The sequence below is a fragment of the Lissotriton vulgaris genome, chromosome 5 (assembly GCF_964263255.1).
Source record: "Lissotriton vulgaris chromosome 5, aLisVul1.2, whole genome shotgun sequence".
Classification (NCBI taxonomy): Eukaryota; Metazoa; Chordata; class Amphibia; order Caudata; family Salamandridae; genus Lissotriton; species Lissotriton vulgaris.
Genome location: NC_141693.1, coordinates 470,425,960 through 470,452,262, shown reverse-complemented (window position 1 = coordinate 470,452,262; position 26,303 = coordinate 470,425,960). Strand labels below are relative to the sequence as shown.

Genomic DNA, 26,303 nt, shown 5'->3' with positions numbered 1-26,303 from the left:
GGGAGGGGGTGAGGGGAAGGACTTAGGGAGAAGTGAGCATGACAAGTTGGTGCACTCCTGCGAGCGCTTTCAGCCTGCTGCCGGTGTTCCCCGGCCGTCCTTCCCGTGAACAACTACACACCACGCACTGGCCACCGATGTATTCTTAATATGCAGTTTTGCTTTGGGCAACGCGGCAGGTGAGGGGCGGAAGGGTGGGAGGGAGCGGAGAGGGAGTGTGAAAAGAAGACACATGATCAGAGAAAATTAAAAAGACAGCTCGGGGGAGGGGCAGCCGTGGAGCCCGGCAGAGTTGGAAGCGCCTCCTTTGTTCCGCTGTGAGGCACTTTGTGCTCCGGGTCTTTGCGGGCCGCGGGGGCTTCCATGCCTCAGGGGTGCAGGCGGGAGACACTTGTGGAAGGAAGGAACCCTGGCGCAGATACCCCCACACTCCAGGATTGAGCATGGAGCTGGAGGCTGCAGGAGGGGAGCCTGAAAAAGGAGCCTGGAGCGATACGACCAGTGAGGTGAGTGTGAGACCCCCCCCCCCCCCCCCTCTGCCAACCAACATGCCTTTACCCCCCACCCCCCAACAGTGCCGTGGTGACGGAGGATAGGGGGATGGGCGCTGCCCTCAACCTTACTTGCTTTAGCTTTCATCTAGACTTTCGATCATCACGTTTCTTTCTTTTACTTTTACCGTGACACACTTTACATAATTTCAACGTGTTCGTTGTTTCTTCATGGAGCCCATAATCCGCTTTTATCTTACTTGATTACTTTCTGATTGTTTTATTTCTTTCTGATTGTTTTCTGTCGCTGTTTTGGTTAGTTTTTTATTGTTCAGTCCCCTCTTTCTTTTTTGTTTCACATTGATTTGGTTGAAACTTGACTTCTTAATTTTCTTAAATGTTTTCACTTGTTAGGTTCTGCTCTTTTTATCTGTCCTCTTGTCTCAGAACCCCCCCCCCCCCCCCCCCACCTCTCTGTTTGCTCGTTCTTTTTCGTCCTGACACTTTGTCTTGGTCAGTTTAGTATTGCTTTCTGTCTGTGCCCCCTACCTCTCTCCCCGAGGCACTCCCAGGTCTCACCCATCTCTAGCTGCTCTTAGTTCTCGCTGCCTCTTCTCACCTAATTTCCTTGTCATCTTTCTTTCTCTCTTTTCCTTCCTGTCTCAATTCCCATATGTCTCTCCAATGCCTCTTACAGTGTCCTTCCCTTTCACCATCTTTCTAGCAGGTCTCCCACACTTGCGCTTCTCCATGTGACTCTTTACCACTTTTCATATCACCTTCTCTCTCACTTTCTACCTTCTTTGACACTTTTCTCCCTTTACTCTCTCCCCGCTCACTACCTCTGTTAGTCTGAGCTTTTTGATGCAATTCACAGACAGTTTAAACTCTCGAGTCCTAAGTTTTGTCCTGTGCTTTTTCTTTGTTTTTTGGGCATTCAGTCTGTACATTGTGTTGATTCTTCTGTTGGAGGTGAAGTTGGGAGAGCTGTACTAAGCAGTGTTGTGCTACCCTTTACTATGCTTTTTACGTCGTTAGATTATCAACATGCTATATGTTGCTATGTTGTGCCTTGCTATGCCACGCTGTGCTGTGGCCGTACTACGATTTGCTTCCCTACACTGCAGTTTGAGAGGCTTTGCTGTCATTTGCTAATCTCAACTATGCTTTGCCATGGCAAACTAAGCTATGTTGCATGCCATATGTTGGTTTGCTGTACAATGCTATGCCATACTTTGCTATGCTTTTCCATAACACGAGGTGCTTTCGTAAGGCTATTCCATGATATTCAATGTTAGTAGTATGCTGTGTTCCTGCTTTGATATTCTATAACATGCTATGCTTTGCGGTCCCATAATAGGTTGTGCTTTGCAATGCTATAGCATAAGCAATCCTATCTATGCTCAGCTTTGCTACACAGTTCTATAGTAATGTATTCTTTATGTTATGCGATGATTACCGTGGTGTGCCATATTGTGCAATAAATTGGCCTGTTTTGCCATACTATACTATAGCATTATTCCCCACTGCCAAGGGCTGTTGTGGTTGTTAAAGGCCTTTTTGCTGAAATATTAGCCAGAGCTGCAGGCGAGTGTGTATGAAGAGGAAGGTTGCTTCTAACAACTGGTATGGCCCAGGCAGAAGCGGTGTAAGAGCCAACCAGTGGGGGTGGGGAGGGTGGGGGTTAAATACTCAAAATTAAAAATTTAGAACCATAAATATAAGTATTGAAATGGTGGACCAGAATGCCATTAATAGACAGATGAACTTTTATGTCTGTAATATTTATACAATCTTAGGTGCTAGTATAGGCCATTGGTTGTTCTAAAGCTGTGCTTCTCGGATTTGATCTACTCTGTCTCCTCAGTTTATTATGTAGCACGGAAGAATTCCGAGTGTTTTGATGTAGGGCTGTGTTTGCCATTGACATGGCCTCTTGACGCTGCCAGATGTTGTGGTCAGAAGTGAGTTGACTAACTGAAACAGTTTTCTTTACATGGTGAGCTGTTTCAGGGGGTTTGGTTTTGTGATCTTCATCAATCCCAGTTTTGAGTGCTTTCCCGCCATGGTGTCAATGTCTTCCTGTCCCAGCAAGAGAGAATCCCTATCATCCGTGTAAGAGTCACCCGCGGCCTGGTGTAAGAGTATCCCTTGTCCTAGGGCCTTAATTTCCTCCGTACCAATGTCAGTCCCTATAATCCGTGTAGGAGTCACCCGTAACCCGGTGACAGAGTATCACTTGTCCTAGGGTCCCAGAATTCCTCATTCCCAATATCACTCCCTATCATCTGAGTAAGAGTCACCCGTGGCCTGGTGTCAGAGTATCCCTTGTCCTAGGGCCTTGATTTCCTCCGTACCAATGTCAGTCCTATAATCCGTGTAGGAGTCACCCGTGGCCCGGTGACAGATTATCCCTTGTCCTAGGGTCCCAGAATTCCTCATTCCCAATGTCACTCCCTATCATCCGAGTAAGAGTCACCCGTGGCCTGGTGTCAGAGTATCCCTTGTCCTAAGGTCTCAGTTTCCTCAGTACCAATGTCAGTGTCCCTTACACCAGTGGTAGAGTTCCCATTGGTGAAGTGTAAATTGTTCCTATACAAGGGCTACTCTCTTCTAGTCCAGTGGGCCAAAACCAGAGAACACCCCTCCCCCCTCAATCGAGAGTCAATGTCCCTTGCCCCAGTGTCCCCGTCTACCGTGTTCCAGCGTCAGTCTCTTCAGCCCATCCCAGTGTCGCTACCCCAGTCTTGAAATTCTGTCCCAGTGTTACCCTCCACTGTTGTAAGTGGTGACATTGTACCAGTGTTAGTCTCCCTTGCCTCACTGGTGTGCCAGTTTCCAGTGATCAGCAGGTCATGCCCGCTCTCCCAGGTAAGTGTTTCCCTGGCTCAGAGTTACTGTTCCTATGTCCCAGTGTAAGAGTCTCTCTGTCCCTCATTCCATGTTGCCCGTGTATCTCAGAATAGTGGGTTGACTTTAGTATTTGATTGGTGGCCACGGAAGCCCAAAAGATGTGTAAGACGTAATGCTGCAGTACATTCCATGGCTGTTATACTACATACAAATTAGTTAGATTTAGATGCTTTCCACTCTCCAGAGAAGATGTCAGGTAAGGAAATCTTTATTATTCAACACATAACAAGCCATACCCAATAATAAAACCAGAAAAGCATCATACACATTTCGGTCAGAGACACACAAACATAAGTTCAAATTTTGATAAAAAGTATAATTTGTCAAAACCAACACCTACTTAAAAACCTTAAAAACAAGCTTTGGCAAAGCCAGGACCTCTCTGGAAAACAGCGTTTACAATGCTGTTTTCACAACGCATGGCTTTACAACGCGGTCGTTACGACGCGTTGTTACCACGCATGCCATTACATCGCAAGTCGTATCAGCGACTTGCTGTAGGGGGCGTGCAACACCAGGGAATATGTTGGATTTTAAATCCAACACCTTCCCTGCCGTTGCACAAACTGGAGTAGGAATAGTAATTAATACTATTCCTAAGTCCAGTGCTTCCCCTACAGCAAGTCGTTGATAGGACTTGCGATGTAATGGTACGCATGGTAACAATGCGGTGATTATAACGACAGCGTTGTAAAGCCATGCGTTGTGAATGTCTGCATTGAAACGTCATACATTCACGTTTCGCCTATTCGAAAGCTGTTGAGTTTGCCAATGTCTTTTAGCCATGTAGCGTGACTGTGCAGCTGGCTAAAAGAAAAGTTAGAAAGAAGCAAAGTTAGAAAAACAAGTATTATGATTCGCCCAGTGCTGGCAGCGTCATAGTATTTTTTTTCTCATAGCAGGTGGGGATGGGCAGCATGGACAACAGGAGTAGGGTGGGGATGGGCACCATGGACACCGGGGTGGAAGGTGGGAGCCGTAAAAAAGGCAATATGAATGGCATCTTGGAGATTTTGTTTTCCTTATGTCGGCTGGGGAGGGGGGGCATATAGACAACAGGAGAGTGGGAGATGGGAGGGAAGAAGCAACACATACAACAGGAGAATGAGGGTGAGAGGAAAGAAGCAATATGGACGGGGGGGGGGGGGGGGGGGTAAGAAGCAACACAGACCAGGGTGTGGGTGGGAGGGGAAGAAGCAGCAGAGACAATGTTTGATGGGTGGGAGGTGAAGAAGCAACAGTGGTAGCTTAAAGAGCAACACGGATGGGAAGCATAAAGAAAAAAAAAATAGTACCTGAATCACAGCAAGCAGTAGATGGGCAGCAGAATAACACTAATCAAAGTAAAGCACTGGCCAATAAAGAAGTAGCCAATAAGAGTGACAAAAAAGCCAACAAATGGTTGCAATGGGTTGGTTCCAAGCCCCTTTTAGTACACAATATGCCTCGAAGCGACTGTGCATGTGCTGTCAGCAGACAAGACCATAAAATTGGCAGCATCCAGAATATGCACCTTGAGTTGCAAGCTCAAGGCGAGTATTCAGGCCATGGCTTACAAGCAAGATCAACACATTTGTCACAAGAGCCCAAACAATCTTAGAATCTTCTGTCAAGGATTACGTGAGAGCATTATCACATTTACAAATCCCCACCTTTAGGTTACTTTCTCGGGTCACATATCTGATGTTTTGTGCAAGTTATTGATATGTTATGAAACAAGATAGGACTTTATTCTCAGCTGTGCACAGTGGAATTTTCGCAGGTTTTCTGGAGATTTACTACAATAAACAATTACAGGGTTTTCTGGATGCAGAATTGCCCCTGTTCTATTTCCCTGCTTTTGAGCTAATATTTTCCACCGGTTGGAAAGGGCCCAAAATAAAGGAAAAACATGCTGGTAAAAAGTCCATTAATTCTGGCACGCACATGTTACTCCCCATTCTAATCCTCAAATTCATGCCAGTAAATTAGGTGGTGAAACCATCAAAAATCAATACCAATGGGCCTGGTATTACAACACCATTTGACTGACTATCGGAACAGAGCTGTTAGTGATAGGACAACGTTATTCATAGGCTTCCAAGATTCACTACTGTACATTTATAACAACACGATATTAAGCAAGAACCCTACAAAATTGACAGCTAAGCCACAGACTTGGTTTAGTTGTCCTTCAAAAAAACAGCAAATCGGCTTCACATCTCAAGCATGTTTTATGGGACCTGAACCTTGGTGTTAGAATCTGCATTTTACTAAAGCATTTCTATAACACTTTGCTAACCCTTGGCGCGTTCCCAAACCTCTTTCTTGTTGGTTGGTTAAGGAACTACTCAGTTTGCTGTGCATGGTCGAAGAAGATTATTAGGTGAGGTGCTGCCTATTAGCAATTAATGTGTATTGGTGATGTGCGTTAAGCCAGCATATGTTCTCCAGGCTTGTTGCCATTCCATGCACAAGATTCTGTATGATGACACTGCATGGCAAAGAAATACGATAGATAGCTTTGTTGGCTGTGAATAAAAACTACTCTGATTAGTAACAAAGCAGGTCCGTTGTGTCCCTTTTTAGGTCTCGCGACCTATCGATGCGCGCAAGCGCATCGAGCGGAGCGAGAATTCATGTGGCGAAAACATCTTCAAACCAAAGGGCTTTCAGCCCCGCGGTTTTCATGAAGTTCACGTGAACATGCACGCGCATCGCATGCAAGCCCAGCCCAGCCTCTCGCATTCCCAGGCTCTCCCGCCCCCATCCGGCATCAGGCTTCCCCTCCCCTAGCAGCACTCCTCCCACACCAGCACCTCCCCCCTCCCACACCAGCCTGCCTCCGCTCGCTCGCTCTCCCGCACCCATCCGGCATCAGGCTTCCCCTCCCCTAGCAGCACTCCTCCCACACCAGCACCTCCCCCCTCCCACACCAGCCTGCCTCCGCTCGCTCGCATTCCCGCCCCCCCACCATTTGCCAGCATACACTCTCCAAGTGCTTCGCACACGGCCATCTGTTCCCCAGCTTGTCTGTTACTCATTCCTTCTTTTTACGCAACCCTATTCTTGCTTGTCTCCAGGATTGTGTGCTCGGGATTTAATGACTGGTTCCTGCTTCTGGGCCTCAGCCCTATCACACGCGAGGGGTACCTGTGGCTTTGATATGCCATTGCATGTGTGGGCTATTATTTCGTCCACTAGGTCACATCCCACCCCTTCAAACCACCTCACCCTCCTCTAATTCCATTACCCGACTGGCCTCTGTCACCGCTCCCCCTCCCCCTTGCCTTCTCTCTCTTTGTTCTCTAATCACTCTCCCTTAACCACTCCCTTCTTTCATCCATCCTTCTTGCCTCTCGCCCCCTCCCCCCCCGCCAGCCTCCTTCCGCCGACCTCCCCCCTCCCCAGGGACGCCTTGCTCTTGTTCTGGGTGTAGTCATTTGCTTCTACGCAGTTTGCTTCAACAAGCTTGGCAGAGCGTCAGCGCAGCCTGCTCTTCAACGATGATTTATGTGGGTTGTGAGAAAGTATTGAATCAACCAAACTATATAAGTTATTTAGTTCCCCGATTTGTGATAGCTAATTGACCATGCAGGGCATGCTACAAAACTATCTCCAAGTGCAGCTTTTTACTTCCTTTGCCGCAGCACAGTTTATTTCCCGGAAGTGAATCCCTTTTCCGCAATGACTTTTTCCACAAGTGCGGTGACTATACTAATGCCGCCGGTTTTCGATGCACCAGGGCAGCGGCATCACTTGGCCGTCCGGCTGGTGTTCGTGGTGGCTCCGTGGCGGCTGCAGCCTGCTGGTGTAATCTGATGCGGCTGAGTAACATGTAGTGGCAAGCTGATCAGGGCAGACACCGCTGCTCAGCAGAGCTCGTTCATCATTTTAATCAGGGTTAAAACAAGCACTGGCGTTACCAATAGGTTTCGCATTTGGAAAGTTTGAGCTATTGGTTTTGTAAATGACATTTTATATTTATATATCGTTATTGGCATTGTCAATAACAATATATAAATATAAAATGTCATTTACAAAACCAATAGCTCCAACTTTCCTACTGCGAGACCTATTGGCAACGCCAGTGCTTGTTTGGGAACAGCTAGGTTCTTGTTGCTTCACTGAATTCTGCGCGGCTGTTGATGATCGTTATTCTCTTTGGGAGCATTTGTACAGAGAAGGAGCTCCGGCCCACGCAGGCTTTATGAAAAAGAGACATGGTCAAGAGTTGGAGACATTCTGGTTTCGAAGTTTCTCCTTAGACTGCTTAGTTTGAGTTTAGATTGTGTGAAGATTGGTCCAGATCCATAGATTGCCTGGAGAGCGAAACAGAGGGTTTTTCAGGAGACTGTTATTGTTTTTGGTTACCAGTGTGGAGCCTTGAGGGGTGATAGAATGTCATTTTGACTTGACCGAATTAGACATTGGTGTCTTTCAATTTGTGTATGTAGTTAGCCTCCTTTGGTTAGTCCCCTGTTATCTCTGCGTACTGGAACCCCTCAGAGGTGTGTGTCATGCTTTTTTTTCTGCAGACATTAGACCCTGGCCTGAAGTGTACTAGCTTTGTTGTCAGGGAGATCTTGTGATGTGTACCCTGGTGTTGGTGCTGTCAGTGGTTGACTGATATCTTCTTTTGCTTCAGTCAGTATTCCCTTGGTGGCCTCTACTCTGCGGTCGCTGGGGTTACCTACTCCCTGTGGTCTGTAACCTTCTGCTTTGTAGTCACAGACATCCTCAGATCTCAGTCCTCTAATCTGTGCAAGAGTGGGTTGTATCCAGTTATCTTTGCAGCCACCAGACTACTGGTGCCAGTGTGAATATTTGGCTAAATGTGCAGTCATTTGACTCTTTCTGTTTGTACCATGATATTCTTGTAGTCTATGGGCCTCCAAGAACTCTCTATTCTGTGGCTTCTCTCCCCAGTCATTATAGTCATTGGACATCTGTACTTGGTTGTCTCTGGAGACGATACTTCACTATTGAAGCCCGGCGGAAAAGCCCAAAGATGCAGTACTTTGCTTTCTCTGTAGTCACTAGTTTCCTGGAGTAAGTACTTCACTATCACAGCAATGATCTTCTGGGATCTGTGCTCTGCTACCCTCGTGGTCGCATGGGGATCTGTAATTTGCTGATTTTGCATCCAGAGGCCATGGGCTCACTAATTTGCCATTATTCGGCTCTGTGAATTTGCAAATGTATTTTCTTTCAAGCCTTGCACTTCGTCTAGAAGTTGGGCGAGATGACTGAATCGTGACAGAGCTTCTTTTGCACCCAGAGGCCCTGGGGTCACTAATTTGGCATTATTAGGCGCTGTGAACTTGCAAATATATTTTCTTTCGAGACTTGCTCTTCGTCTAGAAGTTGGTCGAGTTGACTGAATCGTGACAGAGCGAGGAGGATTTCTTGATGAAGATGTATTCCAAGGTCTGTGCAGTTGAGGTTGAAAAGAAGCTGCTAGCTTCCTGTTCTCCTTCACCATTTCTCCCTACCTCTCACAGAAAAGCTTCTAGATCGGGAATGGGAGGTGGTAAGGGAACTTCTTTGGCTGGTATTGGTCATCTCTGCCAATATTGCCATCTTGCCCTCACCGAGGAGAATGTCGCCAGATCTGATAAACTCATGGACTCAAAAGTGATGCTTGAGATTAAATTGATTTGTGTCTTTCTATTTAACAGCCATGCTGTTTTTCCTTCTCTGTAGCTAAGCAGAGGGATTTTAAACACCGAACTACAAATAATGTTGTATCAAGGGGAGATTAAAGCCCTGAAAATGAAATTGAGCGAGGCTTATGATCTCTTCAGAGATGCCTCCACCCAATTAATGATAGACTGGATCGAGCCTGTAAGCTCTAAATCTAGAGCTGTGTGACCTGCAAAACCTGGAGGTAGAGAGGCCACCCTGAAACAAGCTGAGCAACTGCAACTCAGGAGTCAGAGGAGCCTGCAGTTGCCTGAATCTGCTGTAGGATTCGCGCGACTGATCGTCATTGAACCCAGCTTATCTGCCACGTGGTTCATCACCACATTCAAGATCTCACATTTGATTTATTTACCATTCGTTTTTAGAAGATCCTTCGTGTCCATGATTGTTTCAGAGGAGAGCTCCCTCGTAGCATACTTCCTTCTTCTTATGTTTTAAGGAGGCCATTTTGCCAAAGTAGCCAAAGAAAAATGCTGCACAGCTACCACGGAACTGCCAGGAACATTTTAGGAATAGCATCAGGTGTTACTGTCCTTAACCCAGTACATTCACACATTGAGTGGCCAGCAGTGGGAGGAGAGCGAGGCTTCCTTTATTCAGCATGGTGGTTCATCCTATGTAATGCTCTAAGGAGTGCGACGAAGGGGACTCATTGCTCATGAGAACCCGATATCCTAGCAGCATCCGTCTGACCCGTACTCAAGGAATTAAGTATTTGTGGAACTGGTCTACCTTTTCTCATTTTTTAGATGCAAGATACAGCTGCTTCAGAAGGTCGCCATGTTAAAATCAGCCCTTACACAACTTCCGAGTTGGATGCAATCTCTGAAGGCGGAGGAGAATATTAAGCATTCTATACGTGCCATGCTAATGTAATACCAATGTAATATTTTACACCAATTAGTGCCACTAGTAAAAAATGGAAAGGAAACCTTAATGCTCAGTGTGTATTTCTATAACCTTTGTAGCCAACAGTAAGGTTCTGTGGAGAATAGAAGGGTGTAGAAGTCTGAACCAATCAATCAGTCAATCAATCAAGGATTTATAAAGACTGCAGCTACTCATGGAGTGTCCTGGCACCAAGCTGAAAAGTCAACAGCAGATGCAAAAGCCAGCCTACTGCTAAGCCAATTGGAACAACCAGGTTTTAAGATTGTTTCTGAAGCGAAATTCATCCATCATTGCCCGTAAGTCCAAACACGGGCAGCAAGACAAGAGAAAGATGTACCACCCCATCTTTTCCTTCGAAATGGAGGAAACCACCAGCACAGCACCAGATGAGCGAAAGGTTTTTTCAGGATGATAAGGAGTGAGCCTATTGGTGAGGTGCATAGGGCCAGACTTATAGAATGTTCTTTGAGCCAATATGAGACATTTGAACCGAATTCTCCCTCTGATAGGCAACCAGTGAAGTTCCTTAAGAAATTGGCGAATGTGTGCCTGTTCTGGAATTTTTAATAACAGCCATGTGGCTACGTTTTGCACCAACTGAAGTCTTTTCAGCAACTAAGCCGGGAGAACGAATTAGAGAGGGTTGGCGTAATCGAGATGGGAAGTAATGAGAGAATGAATAACCGTCTTCTGTGCCATAGGTAAATTTACATCTTTCTTTATTGACTTTAAAAGTCCAAAACAAAAGATTACCACAGCTGCCACTTGAGGGTCAAAAGAAGTCTGATCAACAAACTTGATCATCAAATTTCGCACTATGGTAGCCAAGGCCTGTGGGGGCAAGTATATACTTTTTAGGTCTTGCCTAAAAATAGCTATTAAAGCCTGTTGGAGACCTCGTGTTACCACGATACCCATGTGTAATTCAGAAGAATGATCTTTAGGTCCGCCCCATTCAGGCACTGGCTGTGGCATTTTTTAGTAGTTGCTATTGGTTGGGTGGGCTGCCCTTAAAGTCGTGGCTCTTTTTGGAAGATTACATGGGGCTTTAAGTAATCCTCTGCTGCAACATGCACACTTTTCTATGGCCCACCTCGTGTTTTTTATGCCACACACTCCCATCTTGGCATCCTCACAACCCTCTACTGTAGTTTGTGGCTGCCCCTTTTTCTTACCTCTGACTATCTGGCACAGACATGCTTGTAATTTTCACCTTGCCAATACTTTTTTAATTGCTTCACAAGCATTGGCAATGCAAACCACTTCAAATGGCCGCCATCCATGCACACAAGCACACTGTGGCCATTTTATAATACATTTTTAAAAACCATAGGGAACTTGATAACAAGATGGCTGCCATGCATATGTGCATTCACAAAGGAGTCATCTTGTAACTGAGTTTCAAAAAATCATCAGAATCTTTGGGAGGGAGGGGGTGGGGGGAGCAGACCACAGACCAAGTGATTGTGTGTAAAAGGCCGCTTTATTGAAACAGGTGCACATAGCATAAAACATCCCTGGCAACTGCCTTACAAAACTAAAAACCTCACTAATACAACCACAAACCTGACCCCGCCCCTAAGATTTCCTTGAACCCGCCCCCACCCAGACATTACAATATTACAAGACAATACAAAGCATTGCATTAAACGTTAACACCTTTAATTCTACCCTTCACGTAACCAACCTCCCCGGCCTGCCTCTTTACAACTGTAAATCACCCAACATGTTTTACCGAACTTAAAAATAACCTGCCTACCCTTTCCCTCTCGATAACCCAACTTCAACAATGACCAAAAAACCTCTGCCAACCCTGGCAAACTTCCAATAATCTCGCCAACCAGAAAGTGGTGGAGAAATTCTACCCCCACCCCTTTCTGCCCCCCAAATTGACAGCCGACCTTCTCTTCATGCGGAATGCTTCTGGACGTTCAAACTCCTACACAAAACCTCCTTGATTTCCAATAAATAAAGGTCCATGCCTATCCTGGATAAATGCACCCCGTCATTCCTAAAAACATTCCACTCAATCAAAACGGGTGTCCTTTTGACTTACTCTCCCAAAGCCCACGCTTCTACAAAACCTGGACAATTCTATATTTTCCTTCCTCCGAGCCTGGTCAATAGCAAAGGGGTTCAAAGCGCCCCTCCACATCCTACGAGGCCCAAACTCTGTCCACAACACATGGCATGCTGACCACTGCTCCTTCATTAGTGACAAATCCTCTTTCATTGCCCTCATCAAGACAACTCATTTTTCCCTGCACAAGTCATTTTCATCTAAGTGAATGAACAAGACATCCTTACTATCCACCTGTTCAAACAAGGAATTCATTCCTTCCAAAGCATACCTCCTTCCCCCTTTCATACAATTTTAATCAAACGGTCATTAAAACCCAAATGTGCACCAAAATAACTCCGGCACGCCTGGACATGAGCCCATTTGACAAAAGTGCCCCACTATCCAGATGGTAAATTCTTCCGCTTGGGGGTCGACCACCGAACCTGAAATGAGAAAAGATAGAATGAGATTCACAAACGGGGATGATGCATGCGCCTCCCCCGAATCCTGTCAAACATAGCGCCGAAAACATTCCGATGACCAGCACCCCAGCTGCATGATGTCGTCCCTGGTCCAACCCTTGTTGTTGCTTCAGTTGTCGCCCCTAACCGGAAAGAATGCGCCTCGCAACAAGCCCCATCCAAACCAATGCTGTGTAAGGCCTTCCTCAAAACCATGCGTAACTGATGTTCCGTCACCCTCCGCCCATTTTCGTGTTTAAACACCGCCTCCTCCCCGGAACCTACTGACAAAGATCGCCATCGTCGAGCTCATTGCAGCGGGCACGTCGCCCGTGGCACTGCTGCTTCTAACTTGACCCCTCTTCCTCGCCACCTCTGGTCTGTTTTAGATCTGGCCAGCCAAATTTGTATACCCGACTCCAATGGAGTCACATCCTGCCACAGAACCCCCCTTCCTTTTTAACCAGAAGTTCAGAGACTCGAAACGCCCCAAAAAAACATCCACACCATAAGTGTAGAGAACAAACTGGTCTCAACCCCATCTCTGCAGACCGCCAGTAAAGCCTCAAGTAACCAGACTAACGTCTGCCAGAACAGAGGACTCCGCTCCATCCGCTCCCCAATTCTCTCCCTGGCCCACCTCTCAAGAATCCTCCTCCCCAATTCCCCCGCCGACGGGGGGTAACCCCACAGAAGTTTTCCCATGAAGGAAATGCCCGCCAACTTCCCGGCGATGGTAACCCTATAAAGACCCCTATCAATGAGGTCTAGAATAAACTGAAATACATCTTCAGACCGCTGCCAGACTTCCGCACGCCACAGAGCACCTAATGCTAAGAAATCTTTCCAAGCCAGTTTATATGCAGACCACGTGGCTGCCGACAACGAGCCTACCACCAATTGTAGCATCCTACATTGGCTACGTACCACAGATAAGCGGGCATTGATGTCGGTGTCCTGTCCGCCTCCTTGGCCAGCCCAATGAATCTCCCCCACTGTGAACGAGACAAAGCATCCCCTATGTCATTGTCCTCACCAGGTACGTGTAATGCCCTGAAAGCAATGTCGTGCCTGAGGCACCCCAACACAAAAACTTGCAACAACTTCAGGATTTGTTCATCCCTCGCTGACTGTCTATTCACAATCTCGACCACTGCCATGTTGTCAACCCGAAACAAAAGTTTCTTGTGTGCCAGCTCCTCTCCCCAAAGTGTTAATGCCACCACTAACAGGAAGAGCTCCAAAAAGGCTATGCTCCTTCCCCCATCTTTCCACTGTTACGGCCACCGCTCAGCACACCATCTACCCTGCCAAAACAGGCCAAAGCCTTTGCTACCTGCCGCATCAGAAAACATTTGGATGTCCCAGTTGACGTCATCCTCCCTTGCCAATGGCACTTCTTTAAAAGATTGCAGAAACGCTCCCAGCCACCAGGTCACCAAACCTAAAACGGTGGTTGGGAGCAGGAGCCCAAAAAATGTATAATTGGGCTCCGTTTGGGCTACAAACAAAAATAGCCAAAACAAAATGGAAGGCATGAAGCCGGCCCCCCGCCCCTACCAAACTGCACGGGGGAGACCTCCCTGTGGTCGGCTACACCCCCAACCCCCACTTATTACAAGTTGCTCGCACATACGCCACAAAGACAGGGTACTGCATTCTCCAGACAGGACGGACAGGACAGAAAGGCTGTTTAGATTAGGTACTGCTTTCCCTAGACAGGACAGAAAGGATTTTAGATTACACATGGTAAGAATGGCAATATATAACAAAAGAATGACGACAAAGTGAGAACGGGTCCCTTGCTGTATCAGTTCCCTCGCTGCATGGAGACGTCATCTGCAAGGATGGGTGCATCAGACAGAGACTGGATCCATTTCTTCAGCACGTGCGAGAGGAATATAGGGCCAGATGTAGGTAAGTATATTTTACCGACTCATAAATACCGAATTTTACCGATTCGGTATTTATGAATCGGTAAAATTGAAGGAGGGAGATTTAGGTAAATTCGGTAATTGAATTATCGAATCTGTAGAAATCGGGATTTACTGAATCGGTAAATACCGATTCGGTAATGCCCATTGATTCCTATGGGCCTTGAAGCCCATAGGAATCAATGGGCATTACCGAATCGGTATTTACCGATTCGGTAAAAACCGAATCCTGCAAGGGTGCAGGGGGTGTCACTTTGAAACCCTCTAGCACCCCAAATACAGGCATGCGTGCCATGTGGCACACAGACATGCCCTAAGGGCATGTCTGTCTGTCACATGGCATAGGTGTGCATGCACACATGTGCATGCACACCTGGATTCGGTATTTTACCACCCAATTGGATTGGGTGGTAAAATACCGAATCTGTAAGGCCTTTGGGACTCAGAAGAGTCCCACCTACATCTGGAAGTTACCAAATCTGTAAAAATACCGATTCTGTATTTTACCGATTCGGTAAATTTACTGATTCTGTAAATTTACCGATTCTGTAAAATTGGGCACCTACATCACAAATACCCATTTACCGGTCGGTAACGGACGAAATTGGCTGTTACCGGTCGGTAAATGGCCTCCTACATCTGGCCCATAGTTGTGCTAAAAGAGTGATCAATAATTACTTCCGTCAGGGAGACAATACCTGACTTCATTCATCTATCCCCTGATGCTGGCTGTAATTATTTCTATTTTCACTACACAACAGTGTGAGCGACCCAGTCCTGATGAATGCCACTTAGACCTCATTAGAGGGTCCTACATTGGCAGAATCATCTCGTCCTCTGCTGGTGGGTTGACTTATACCCCACAACAATTTTAATCCTACCCCTGGGGGAATAAATAAAGCTTCAGAGGGTCCACCCTGCTGGTAGTTTTAGATAACACACTTTTTCTCTTTGCACTTTCCCCTCACACGCTACAAACATGAAGATAGGCAAACCTCCTCGGCCCCCTGGTCATTTTATTCAGTCCGTCCCTGATGTAATTGCCAGCCTATTGGTAAATAAACCCAGTTTCACAGTATTAGGTGACCTCAGTCTCCATCTAGAGGATCTCACCATCGCCCAAGCGGCTAGGTTCTTACACAACCTTGCTATTTAGTTAACCCAGATGGTGTATGGCCCTAGACATGAAAAGGGTCATTTACTTGACCTTATCCTCACAAACTACCCTTGCGCGAAAGTACAAGATCCAGTACCTGTTACTTGGTCGGACCACTTCTTGGTCCCATTCACCTGGGCAAAGCCCTGCCATCCCCCTATCCCTAAACCTTCTACCTGGAGAAACTGTAGCTGGTCTAAGATGAATGAGGGTGAATGAATCCCGGCCCTCATCTTAGCTAGACCGGAGCTGGGTCATGATCCTCAAGATGTGTACAGCATCATCGCTCAATGGATTAAACACTCTCTGGATCAGGTCATCCCCATATCAACCCATACCAGGATATAAAAAACAAATCCGCCTCTTGGTACACCCTTCATTTACTGACTGAAAAACAATGCAAAATTGCCGAAGGACAAAGGAGAAAAAAAGTACTTAGAGTCCAATAACGGAAACATCGGGAGATGGTGAGACATTAACATTTGGAAATCCAGGCCGCACAAGCCTTCTATTATGAAACCAAAAACCAGGGTGCAGCTAATTCACCTCGTGAAATGTTCAGAATTACGAAGTCACTAATAGAGCCTGCTTCCAGTGGCCCCATTCCAGACCCTCAATGGCAAGGTGTAATGACCTTGCTCTCTTTTAAAAAAACCCAATATAGATTACATTTATCTGGCATTTCAAGACCTGGCGAGAGACCTAGAGCGGGAACTCTCCAGAGATAGGGAGGAAGATTGGGCATTGAGACTTACAAAATGTCCATGTATCCCAAAAGGATTTTGTGCGACTTTTTATGAAAGTCATATCGGGCTCCCCACTCGACCATGCTCCACCCTGCATTTAGCTAAAAGCAGCTAATATCCTCTCCCCAGTTTTTTAGGAGATGGCCAGCCTCTCCCTTGAAAAGGGAATAGTACCCGTAGCATGGAGACACACTAAAGTGAAAGCTATGTTAAAAAAAGCCCAACCTCAATCCAACCTGTCCCAAGAATTTTTGACCTATCTCCCTTCTTCCGGGATTGAGTAAGGTGCTGGAGAAACATGTTAACTCACACATCTTGGACTTCATAGAAGCCAACAATATTCTGCACCCCACCCAGACAGGGTTCCGGCCCAAGCATAACACCGGCCATGGAGGAGGCAAAAATTAAACTGGATCTAGGAAGGACTGTAGTTGTCATCCTCCTGAACCTAAGTGCCACCTTCGAGACGGTGGACCATAGGATCCTTATTAAGAGGGTTCGGAATTCAGGAGTTTCATTCTTGAGTCCTGCATTGCTCAACCTATACATGTGGCCTTTGGCTAATATTGTATTGCCTTTTGAGTTCTCACAGGTGTCCTATGCGGGAGACACCCAGCTGTTTTTTTCCTTTACTCCGGATTGCAAATTCACTGCTCCTTCCCTTCAACACTGCCTTGAGATGGTAGCTGACTGGATGGACAAGTCCTGTCTCAAGCTCCATGGAAATAAAACTGACCTGATGATATTGGGAAACAATGTTAACCCTCACCTACCTCTTGGCAGTCCTGACTGTGGCCTCCTCCTACCCCCAAACGGCTGTTAAAAGTCTTGGGGCATGGCTTCACTCAACCCTTTCCATGGAGACCCAAGCAACTAAACTCTCAGCCAGCTTCTATGGGAACCTCACAATGTTGCAGATAATTCTTCACCTCCTCCCCTCTCTCTCGGAGGCTAGTTACCCAGGCTGGGATTCTTTCTCGCCTGGACAATGGAAACTCCCTTTACATGGGAGCTCCTAAAGCTGTGATTGGCAAACATCAGGTGGTGCAGAAAGCGGCGGCAAGGACCTTGCTAAACATCTCTATACGCCATTCGGCACATCAGGCCCTGACAGACCTCCATTGACTCCGGGTCATGCAAATGATCAAATTCAAGGCACTGTGCCGAGTCACACACAGAGCCTTTCGAGATCAAGGCCCTTCCATCTCCCAACTGCTGATTGCTCCTTATAAACCCTGCAGGGCTCTCAGGTCCTCTTACACCCTTCAGCCTGTAGTCCCTCCTGTGAAGAGGGCTAGAAAGGGAAGAAGAACCTTGAGATACAATGTAGAAAAACTCAGGACCTCCCTGCCTCTTTCTGTGTGTACAATCGATAATGAACTGTCTTTCAGAAAACGGCTTAAAACCTTTCTGTTGATGAACTAACTCTCAAGATTGTTGCTCAATCAGGGCTGCGATGCCTCTGGGTAGCCATGCGCTGTATACATTCCCCTAAGATAAGATAAGACAAGACAGGATAAGATAGGGATCATCATCAGAAACAAACACCCTTCCTCGTAAAAAAGGAGCCCCCAGTGAGTTCCCAATCACTATCTGTGGTGTTGGTGCTCACAACTACATCAGATGATCGGTGCAAGGAAGGGCCCAAAGATGAAGCACGCCACCTCATTGGTGGGTGAGGGCCTTCGTCCTGATACAGTGAGGGACCACTTCCCACGTTGTTCCCACGTTGTCCTTATGCTTCTCTTTTAGATGGTCAGCATTAATGTGGGCAGTGATTCAGGTGGGAGGTTAGGTTGACTGTTCGTGGAAATCCTCCCGACTTCCATGTGGTTGGTGAGGGGACTACAGACACAACATAGAAAGAGGGGAAGCATTAAGCAGAAGAGAAAGAGAGCTGGTGTTAACCCTGTGTTTGCCATTAGTGAAACTTCACCTGGTGTGCAGTCCAGAAGCCCCATCTCCACAAATATAAAGATGTGTTATACACAGTTTGGAGAGGGGGTGGCTAAGATGGAGGAGTGCTATGTTCCCAAGAAATAATATCTCTATTAGTAGTGTTATGGTGGGATACAGATACTGGATCTGTCTATCCTGAAAGAGGATGATGGCAGATGGGAGATGAGATGGATTCATGTCAATGCCTCACTGTATAAACATAGCGGAACAGTACAGATGAGCATATTCCAGATGAGGTGTGCTATCGCTGTCAAGGGGCAAAAGATAGGGTTTCTCCAGGGGCGACTGGGGAGTAACTTAAGGAATGTGCTTTATGCAGTAAAGTGTAAATACATAGCCATTTTTTTAAATAAGTATGTTACGTTATATGTGATTTGTATGGCAGTAGTTTCATGGCGCTATAGAGGATGCAGCCAATGTTACTACAAATATTGTCTTTACTATAAGGTCATTAGCGGAAAGCGAATGGGTCTCCAGCAGCTTCCTGAGTTCGAGTAAACGAGTTAGAGCAAAGACAGATAACATTCTAGAGAATTTAGCCGCGGCTACAGAAATATCTTTGCAGCCTGATCTTACATATCCGGGCTTTGGGGTGGTCAGGGGACTTATGTTGGCAGTTCTCAATGCTGGCCATGGGACATACCAACTAAAATTAGAAGGTAAATAGACAGAAGTCTGTTCGTGCGTGGTTTTGTGTACAGTCATATAAAAGTGTCAGTTACCTGTGATTTTTTTTTAAAACTGCGTGGGAGCGCCACATACGATCAACAAAATGCAAATGGAGTGACAGTGGAGCAGGGACCGGCGCCTCAGGCAAGGGCATTGGCAATTAGAGGGGCTCAACTGTCCTTGCATGTGGTCGCTGCTGCCTACGTAGCACTAGTGACGTCAGAGCGCAGACGCGCGGGCAGCGTGGATTAGCAGCCACAGACAGGAGAGGCAGGCCTGTTATTTTGACAGTCCCTCTTGGCTGGGGGCGGTGGAGCCGGGGATTCCTTGACAGGTAAACTCAGCATCCCAAGCGCATTCCAGGCATTCCTCCCTCCTGGCCCTGTGCGCCGGCCTTGCTGAGCATGGGTGGGGGCAGGGGCGTGTGCGCCACAAACACAAGGTGTCTGCGAGGTGTGGTTGTGTGAGGGAGGCAGGTGCTTTGCCGGGCATGTAGCTGTATGCCTGGTGCGTGCACAGCAACGCTGGTCTGTAGGCAAATCGGATTTCACGGTGGGCTGGTGCCCCTGAAAGACCAAAGGAAGCTGCGCCTCCCGTGCCTGATATTGGACCGAATCTAGCTCACGCTGATTTTATGGCAAAACCCCCATTATTGTGCACGTGACAGCAGGGGCGTAGGAGACACTAAAATTCTGGGGGGACAGGGACAACCTTGTGGATTTTCCATTGACCCTATACAAATCACCACCCTTTAAATAAATACATTCGCATCGTTTTGAAGTGAAATATTGAGAAAAGCAGGCATGTAGTCACAGTTTGCATGTATGCTTTATTGTTGTTTACATTCACATAGTAATCAGACCAAATGTTAAAAAAAAATGTATATGAATCTTGCATCTTCATGCACCAAGCAAAAAAGGATGCTGACTTCGGGTGAGGGCGTCATGGTTGTAAGTGCATTATGGCTTGAAAAGTACCTGCTGCTGCATTCCTGGTCTCCAGAAATTTTCAGGCAACAATAAAAATGTGAAGATAACTTCGGTGATTAATGATCTTTATTGAGAGAGATCAGAGGTCTGAGTACTGGAAGTTTTGACTCATGGTAAGGTAGCCACAGTGGGCTAATATGCCCGCTACAAAGATCGTGTACCACGCAGATCACAAAATGCATATAATGTAAATAGGCCAGTGAGTTACTGCTTTTGTCTGAGAGATTATTTTTCTATTTGCAGTTTATAAGTTAAAATCCTAACACTGAACAGTGAGCTATTAACCATCATCAAAGAGCTGCATGAAAACTGCAAGGTATAGATTAGAACGTTATGATTTGTACCCAGTCTTTCATTATCCTAAAGTTTGAAAAGGGGTTCATTAGGATGGAAATCAATTCTGATTATTAAAGAGAACCCCCAACCATGGTGTTATGTTTTAAATTCTGGGTTTGTGCTTCTCTAGTGTTGCAAAGCCATCTGTGCCCTGGGTACTCCCCAACTTTTTGCTGCATGGTACTGGTGGTACCTGACTCTGACTGACCCTGGCCTCTGACTAACCAGGTCCAGGGCAAGTGCTATGTTGAAAGAGACACTTACAAATACAGTAAAAACACCTACATACACTAGGGTGCACTATGGGTTAGGGTACCTCCATGATTGACATGACCTCTCCTATACGGCCCTAGTACATAATAGGGTATGGGGATTGAAACTACCTTTGAGTCCCTAGTATATATTAGGGCATAGTGGGTTAGAGGCCAGAACCCCTTCCTGCTCTTGCATGTGTGCACTGCTGTAGCCTGAGGTCAGTTTAAAAGCAGACCCGTGTTGGAGGACTGCTTTTAAAATGCAAATTGTGCCCAATCTTGACTTTTGGGTTAAGGGCACTTACAAATTGATAAACTACAATGTTGGGGCATATTAGGTATCCCCAGGGGTTCCCCTAGGTGTCCTAGGGGTTAGAGGTCAGGTATCTACAAGGAGGGCCCTTATAAAATGAGTGTTATATGCCCTGGGTTTAGTGAAATTGCACATTTCACTGCCTACATTGTAGTATAGTGCTTCCCAAAATCGGCTTTTGTGCTAGGAGCACTGTGAAGTGAGGATCTGCAATATTTTGATATAATCAGAACCCCTAAAGTCTTTCCTATGTATTCTAGGGGTGGGGGTCCTGTAGGTATAAGGAGGATCCTTATACAGGCCCTGGTATTGGAGAAATTGGGCAGTTAATGTTTCCATTGCAGATCCCCAGCCCATAGGTTAACATTGCAAGAGGTTATTAATTAATAACTGGAGAAAGGAAAGCCATACAACTAGGATTAAAAGACTCAGAAGAATGTTAATGATAAATGCAACAATGTGCTATTGTTGAATTTATTCTAAAATGTACAGACAAGAAGTTATAAGATTTTCTTGTATGCAAGCCACAATTCAGCCCTTAGTGCCCTGCCTTGATTTGTCAGAGGTAAATGGATTGGACTGGCTGTTTGAAGAGGTGATAAATGACCCCTAGAGTTAGGAGGCCTGTCTGGGAGTAGAGGTTGCTGGGCATAGGAAAGCCAGAGTCAGGGGGAGTGGTAGTAAACAATGCTCTTCAAGAGAAGGAGAAAAGCTGGAAAAATCACTTTCATTTACACCTCTCCCACAGCCGGGGGGATTAAGGAGGAATTCCCAAATGTAAGGGGAGTGGACCTAGGTATATGAAGCCATCCTGTAGGCTGGTTGAGTTAGTTCTGCTCGCTCTGCTGGAAAATCAGCCATGATGAATTTTGGAGAAATGATGCTCTCTTTGCCTCATTGGACAGGAGTGTCCTCCTTCTTGACCCAGATCACTTGGAATAAGTATCTGAAAGGGACAAAGCCACTCAGATGATGCTGCTTCAAACTTGGGAGAAGAAGGGTCCCTGCTGAGGAGTTTGAGTTGAACCAACCAGGCCCTGGACTGAAGATTGTGCCTGTTGCACAATCTGGAATTACAGTCCTGTGGACTACCTTGATTCAAAAGGACTAAAGAGTGGACTCCCTGCAAGCTGAAGGTTAACAGAGCTAACCTGGCCCACCAAGAATCCCCAGCCTGGAGAACTACCAGTGAATTTGAAAGGGTTTTGTCCAAGTGGATTGTGGTAACTGAAGTCCATTTCAAGGACCCTCTTGGAGATTCCAGACCTGTGGTGTAAGTTTCAGACACTTTTTTTTTTTTTTTTTAATTTTTGAAAACCTTTATTGGTGCATCCACACAAGTACAAATACGGGCCCACAACCCTCAGGCCGGCCACGAATACTGTTTAAGCACAGGTGCATGCAGTACGGTGACGCAATAGCCTAGCAATAGCAACAAGCAAGCATTCAACAGTTACACTGTAAAGGATGTGCTATCACGCCTAAGGAGCAGTGAAGGTTAAGTTTAAAGATTTTTTATAGCAGCTATTAAAGTCCAACTGTTCCGTTTGAATAGAAAATAAAAATATAAGATGGAAGAACAAGGTCCGTGTGGGCGTGATATAACAGTAGTGACCGGGTCACGCACAACCCAGCAACCCAAGCGTCCAATCTCCCCAGGCGGCATGGCGGTCCATAAAGTGTGCAGCAAGGGTAACAGAACCAAGAGTTCAATAAATGTCTACCGCCACCCTCCCTCCAGCAACATCGACACGGACCCAAGAGAGAAATGAAGAGAAGAAGAAATTAAAGAAGAAAAACAAGGCACCATAGAAACAGAAAATAAAATAAATAATAAAATAAAAACCCATCCCCTAACCCCCACCCTACACGCATGCGAAGGCTACGGCCTACCCCCCCCCCCCGCCCCCCAGCAGTGTGTCTGTCGTCCAATAAACCCGAAATATAGAATGAGAAAGGAAAAGAAGGAAAGAAAGAAAAATCCCATAACACCTAAAATATAGGGAGCAAGAAAAGAGTAGCCTAATCTAAAACTCCCATGAAACACCTAACCCCGGAGGAGGGCCACAATTACTGAGTCCCGGGCCCCACCACCCGCACAACACCTACAACCCATCAACAAGGCCAGAAAGAGTACAGAAGTTGTAGCCACAAATGAGGAGGGATATCACAAGGAGAGCCCCTGCACATATCAAAATAGCGTTCCAATCCGGGTCCCCCCCCAGCTGATCAGGCACAAAGTCCTAGACCACCAATCACAACGTTCGCCCCCGGACCACCAGCCCGCAAAAACAATCACCCCATAAGGAAGGGACAAAAAAGATCCAACACAGGAATTGCAGCCTGAAATGGAAAAGAGACCAGTGCACATAATAGTAATTGCAACCTGAAATAGGGGATAATTGCATATAGTACGTGACCAATATATCAACAAGTGTTCCAGTCCGGGGTCACAGCCAGGCAATCAACCAGAACCAGCGAGGGAAAAAACATCAGCCCTGTCCTGAACGTCGAAACCCCTCCAGGCATGGCCACAGCTGTGAACGCACTTCAGGCAGAACAAAGGAGCAAGATGGCCGCTCTCAACATGGAAGAAGCAGAGGAAGAGGAGGGGAGTGTCCCCAATCACCAACCAGATCAGCGTCCAAGTTGACGGACTCTCCTTTTGTCACAGGATGGCACACACTCCGATAGTGTAGAAAAGACGATGGCAGCATTTGTACAGGCAAAGTCTCAGTTGTCGGAGTGGAGGGAGATTTTGTAACTGTAGCCTTGTCCATAAGGAAACACTCAACACTGTAGCCAGGGACATGGCTGCCCTCCGTATCCTCACGTTGCAACACTGTATCCACCCCGGGAGCAGTGAGAGGCAGCAGGGGACCAGCCAGCCGTGGTTGCTCCATGTCAGAAGCAGCTTCCTCGATCTTCCGCTCCAGTTCTCGGGCGTTCCTTCGCCATGTCGCCCTTAGATCTGCAAGGGCTATCAGGATGTCGACACAAGTCAGGTCCCTCCCCAATACTGGCCGGTCAGCACTGCTCAGCGACGCCCGATGGAGTCCGCTCAGGTTGCCCGTCTCGGAACAAAGGAAAGCGTCGCTTGCACAGCTCCAGTCCCTCAAGTAAACACTCCGTTGTTAATTGGGGTCTCGTCACAATAAATAAGAGCAAATCCGCCCAGTTCTGCAATCGGCCACGTTCCCAAAAAGATCGGCTCTGCCCCAGCCAGTCCTACCGATTAAGTCCAGCGGCGTCCGGCAGCGATCATCGGGACAGATTCCAGGGGCTGCGCCGGAGGTCGGCAAACGCCGCAAGTCCACAATAAATCCAGCCGGGAGAGACCTCAGAAGAACGCAATTAGCTCCAGCGCGTCCATGGCTCCGGTTAAACACGGTATAGTCGAGGATAAATATCAGGATTTTGATGTGAAAGCAGACGGGTTGCGGAGCCGGGAGCTCACACGTCCGTTCCGTCCGCCATCTTCAGTTTCAGACACTTTGAGACCCTTTGGAAAACTTCAGGAAGAAGTTCCAGAGGTTTGGAGAAGTTTGGAGCAACTTTGGTAAAAAGCTATATAAGTGGACCGACTCGCTCTAACCAGCCAAGCCGACAACCATCAACCATGAGTTGGCCTGCTGCCCAGGTTCTTCCGGTTGAAAAGCTCCAGGGGTCCGACTTCCAGAGTTTGATCGGGCATAGGTAGAAACCCAAGTTGGCGAACCCTCACCGAATCCGGCCTAGTGAAAAGCATTGAGGGACCCTGCAAGAAAAAGCTCTGCAAACATTTCTAATTCTGAACTTAGAAAAGGTGACCGGGCCAACCATGAGAGCCAAGCCACCCACCATCAACTGTGTGCCAGCCTGCATCCCTAGCTCGTTTCGCTGGAAAGCTCAGCAGGTTGGACTTCCATAACTTTGACTGGGAGTTCGTTGCTAGACAAGCTGGCGAACCCTCACCGAATCAGGGGTGGCTGAGAGCTTCGACGGACCCAGTGAAGAAAAGCTCCAGAAAAGTTTCTAAGTCAGAAGGTAAAAACTTTGACCGAGACCTACCGCAAGGAGTAGCCCCTGCAGGGCTTTATCGTGGTCGGCCTGAAACTTTGACTTTGACTTTGAGCAGGTCCAGCATGACCAGATGTACCAAAAGGGGATATACGTTTCTATGTGCTATATCGTGCAAAAAATGTTAAAAGTCATATTCCCGTTTCCCTGCAGTGGATTTTTTTCATTTCAAAGAAAAAAATATTTTTTAATTTTATAAATTGGTGTTGGATTTTTATTGTGTTGTGTCTTAATTATTTACTGAATTTGGTGTTTTTAAATGCTTTACATACCTGCTAACAGCCAAGCTAGCAAGGGTTGAGCATGAGAATAATTTTCAAAGACTGGTATGGAGCTATATATCGTGGTAGTGTCCTTATTGCCGGGGACAGATATACATTTGCCCCTACTATTAACCCACTTTCCAACATCCAGACCAAGCACTCTTAAACAATACTGTCTACAAGTATGGATGACATGTGACTCCTACACCCTGTAGTTTTATTTAACATTTCCTATACACAGATTTACAAACCTATGATTGACTGCCTCTGTGTAGTGTGAATGATGTGAAGTGTTGACACCCTGCACTGGTATGAGTGGCGCTATATAACTAATTGAATGCTTCTGAGAGAGTAGGTATGGAGACTTGGGCAGCACTATTAAAGGGTGGTAGTGAGTGAATCTGTGCCGGAGCTGGGTTGTTGAATACCATGGCTGTCTATCTGATTTCATCTCCTGCCTCCTTTATCCACCAACATACTCTCCATCCACATTATCTCACTCTTCCAGGTTCTTTCTCATCTTTGCTTTCTCCTTATTCTCTGTTTTCCATATTTCCCTTCCTCCTTCTGCCAACAACTCTTGATGTCTTTCTCTTGTTCAGTTTTACAGTCTGATGGTTTAAATAATGTACCGGTCTCTAACAAAGAATACAGTTCGCCTCACCTGCAGACACCAACTTAAATTAAGCATCATTAGCTTGCAGCCCACAAAGGAAATGCCAGAGTGGCTATTCCAGCCCTTTCTGCATTGTATATCCTTCCTGAAGAGCAGATACACCCTTTTTTCTCCAAAACACAAGGAAACTAGACTTCTGCCTTCCCTATGGAAGGGAGAAGTGTGCGTGGCGATCGGTCTCTCCGAGTGCCAGGGAACCGCCCGCCATTGGAATACGGCGGGCAGTAATACAGTCATCAATGGTGGTGGGACTGTCAACGATGAGGTGATGTGGCAGTCCCACCACCATTATAATCACCCCCTGAGTTTAATGTGCATGCAAATCCAACATTACCAAACCCTGGTAAGTTGCACTACTAGTGCTGAAAAAGTCCAATGGCGGTACCAATGACAAGGTGGACTGGCCTCAAGGGTCTTGTGACCTCAGTGACAGAGTCATTGTCGCT

The 26,303-nt window shown here is 46.6% G+C and overlaps 1 protein-coding gene across 1 annotated transcript in view; it reads left to right on the top strand.

Moving 5' to 3' along the window:
- The first annotated feature begins 312 nt into the window (after positions 1-312).
- Positions 313-26,303, top strand: part of ARHGEF19 (Rho guanine nucleotide exchange factor 19) — a 399,335-nt gene continuing 373,344 nt past the window's right edge. The window contains exon 1 of the mRNA XM_086921910.1: positions 313-506. The gene's annotated coding sequence lies outside the window, so the exon portion shown is untranslated. The remainder of the gene's footprint in view (positions 507-26,303) is intronic.